The sequence below is a fragment of the Myotis myotis genome, unplaced genomic scaffold (genome assembly GCF_014108235.1).
Source record: "Myotis myotis isolate mMyoMyo1 unplaced genomic scaffold, mMyoMyo1.p scaffold_m19_p_19, whole genome shotgun sequence".
Taxonomy (NCBI): domain Eukaryota; kingdom Metazoa; phylum Chordata; class Mammalia; order Chiroptera; family Vespertilionidae; genus Myotis; species Myotis myotis.
This window is the reverse complement of record NW_023416323.1, coordinates 19,913,252-19,916,440: the sequence shown is the minus strand read 5'-3', so window position 1 is coordinate 19,916,440 and position 3,189 is coordinate 19,913,252.

Genomic DNA, 3,189 nt, shown 5'->3' with positions numbered 1-3,189 from the left:
AATTCATTATCTCCTGACCTTAGGAAGAGAGTTACCTTTCAGGTAATAAATTGAGTTCTTTCAAGTGGTCAGTTTTCAGCTGAGATTTGGAGTGAGCACAAATAACTTTCCTCATTCCTCCCCCTTCTCTAAATATCTCTCAGCATTTAAAAGCTCCACCATATCACATGCTGAATGACCTCTCGTATTTACTAGATCTTATCTAGTCTTGATTTAGTTTAAAAACAATCATAATAGATTGGCTATTTTTCCCAGTCTTCAACAGATTAGAAAGAGTAAATTACGTATATGTGCCAAAAGGGGAAAAATAGCATTCACTCAAGAAATACTTATTGAACTCCTGTTTTGTGCTAGACACTAGGGATACAGTAGTAAGCAAGACAATGGTCCTGACCTCATGGAACTTACAAACATGAGACAAATAATTACAAACTATTACAGTTGTGATAAAAACTACAGAAGATAAGCAGGGTGCTATAAGAGCCTGTAGCAGGACCAGACCTAACTTGTTACAATCATGGAAGGCCTCTGGAATAAGAGACTTAAGCTGAGGCATGAAATAAACATTATGCAGTCAAAAGAAGAGTGGGGGCATGAGGGAGGAACTTGGAACTCACAAACCTACAGAAAAGGAAGCAGTGAGGGCAGCGAAGTATGGTGTGAGACGAGTATGGAGCAGTAGGTAGGAGCCAGATCAGGCAAGATCTGACCTTTTGGGTCACAATCAAGATATTCAACCTGCACCATGGAGTTTTGAGCAGGGAAGTAACAGATTTACAACTTTTTTTTTTTTTTTAGATTTACATCTTTATAGCATCACTTTGCCTGGCATATGGAGAATGGATTGAAGGGAGGGAGGAATGGATGTAGGTGGAAGAGAAAGGTTATTGTTGGAGTATCGGGGAGAGAGATGACACCTGTCTACTGGGCAGTTTTGAGCATGAGCAGAAGGTAGAATCAATGGGCTTAAAGATGGATTAAGTGTGCCAAGTTAATGGGAGGCAGGGATTAAGACTACCCCTGATTTCAGGCATGAGAAATTCAATAGATAATGGTGACATTTACCAGGGAAAGCAAGCCTGTAAGAATTTGGAGGGATTGTGAATTCCATTTTTGGATACTGACTGAAAGGTACATATGAAATGCCCAGGTGCAGATGCAGAGGTAGGTGGATAGATGGGTCTGGCGCTCAGAAGAATGGTCTGGGCTGGAACTATAAATTTAGAACTATATATTTAGAATAGAGATAGAAATTAAAGTCAGGGATTTGGACAAGATCACTTAGGGAAAAATTATTAGGATTGTATTAAACGAGGACCTAGCTCTGAACACTGAAGAAATCTACCATTTTAAATGGGAGTGGAGGAGAAAACTGGTGAGATGCAGGTGTGGTAGCAGACTCCAATGATCCCCATCTTCTGGTATTCATGTCCTTGTGTGGTCTCCTCCCACATGGAGTTGAGCTAATATAACCCATGTAGCTAATATATTGTAGAAATGGTGCATGGCCAAGGTTATGGGCATAAAACCTTTGAGACCTCAGAGAGACATGTAGTGGTGCCTCCGAGAGCTGTACCGACAATAAGAATCTTAAGAGGAGCAGAAGCCCCAAATAGAGGACTTATCGCAAAGAAATTTGTGGGCATAGCTTTTTTATATTGGAGTCAACTGCAAATAAGACTCAGGGGGAAACAGTGTTCAAAATAATTTTATTCACAGTAACACTACCACCTTGAAGTGAAAGAGATTCAGTACAAAATCTAAAGAGGCTTTTGGACCCCCTCCACCCCTAATTTCTCCTGGGTGGAAGCTGTGGGGCGCGGCTACAGTGTTTTGGCCAGGTTCAAGCCTCGGACTAATGTAAGGACAGGGTCCTCTCATTGCCACGTGCCAAGTCCCAGCTGGAGGGCAGGGCCCTCCCAGCACAATCATAGCCAACGGCTGTGGTTGTAAGCTTGAACCTATGGTCCGAACACGTAGCCCCACATGCCTTGTGATAGAGTTTGGGTGCATGTAGTTAAGTGAGGTTGGAACTCACGAGAATGCTGTAAACAATTTGATCTCGCCCCTACTTTGCCTCGTGGCATCTGCTATAAAATAAAGACATGGCTTGTGGGCACTGGGGCTGTTTCATCAGGGAGCAGCGTCCCACCAAGACCCAGCTTTCATTCTCTTGTCTTTTCTCAATCCTTTCACCCCCCCCCGCCCCCCCCCCCCCCCCCCCCCCTCAGGATCACCTTTGGCTGTAACAGAAGCAAAATGAGAAAACTCTGTAGCTGTAAATATGGAGTACCTTTCATAGAAAAGGATGACTCAGAGGGTGGAGCCAGAGCCCAGACTCTAAGGTGGCCCTAAACATTCCCCATCTTCTGCTATTTACACCACTAGGTAATTCCCTCCCACATTGAATAGTATTGATCCATGTAATCAGTGACTGGGGAGTGACTGTGTGCGATTTTTCAGGGTTACGTCACTGAAAGACATTGCAGCTCCTACCTTGCTCTCTTGGATTACCTGCTCCCCTGGTTGGCAAACTGCGGCTCGCGAGCCACATGCGGCTCTTTGGCCCCTTGAGTGTGGCTCTTCCTAAGCCTTAGGAGTACCCTAATTAAGTTAATAACAATGTACCTACCTATATAGTTTAAGTTTAAAAAATTTGGCTCTCAAAAGAAATTTCAATCGTTGTACTGTTGATATTTGGCTCTGTTGGCTAATGAGTTTGCCGACCACTGACCTGCTCTGAGGGAAACCAGTTGCCATGTCATGAGGACATTCAAGCAATCTTATAAAGATGCCCACATGGTGTGGAACTGAGGTTTCCTGCCAACAGTCACGTGGATGGACCATTCTGGAAGTGGATTCTCTAGGTTTAGTCAATTTTGCAGATGACTGCAGTGGCAGCCAACACCATGAGATTACCCTCATGAGAGATTCTAAGCAAGAGGTGGCATACCCAAATACCGGACCCATAGAAACTAGGAGGCACTCTTTGTTGCTTTAAGATGATATGTCTTAGGGCAATTTATCATGTAGCAATAGAACATTAATACAAGGAGAAAGACCAGAAGAGTGTGGGTTCTTGGAAAGTAAATAAACTATGTTTCAAGGATAGAGTAGATAACTATGTCAAATATGTGAAATGGCCAAATGTCTCATACCTGGATGACAATAAAGTCCACATATCAATCC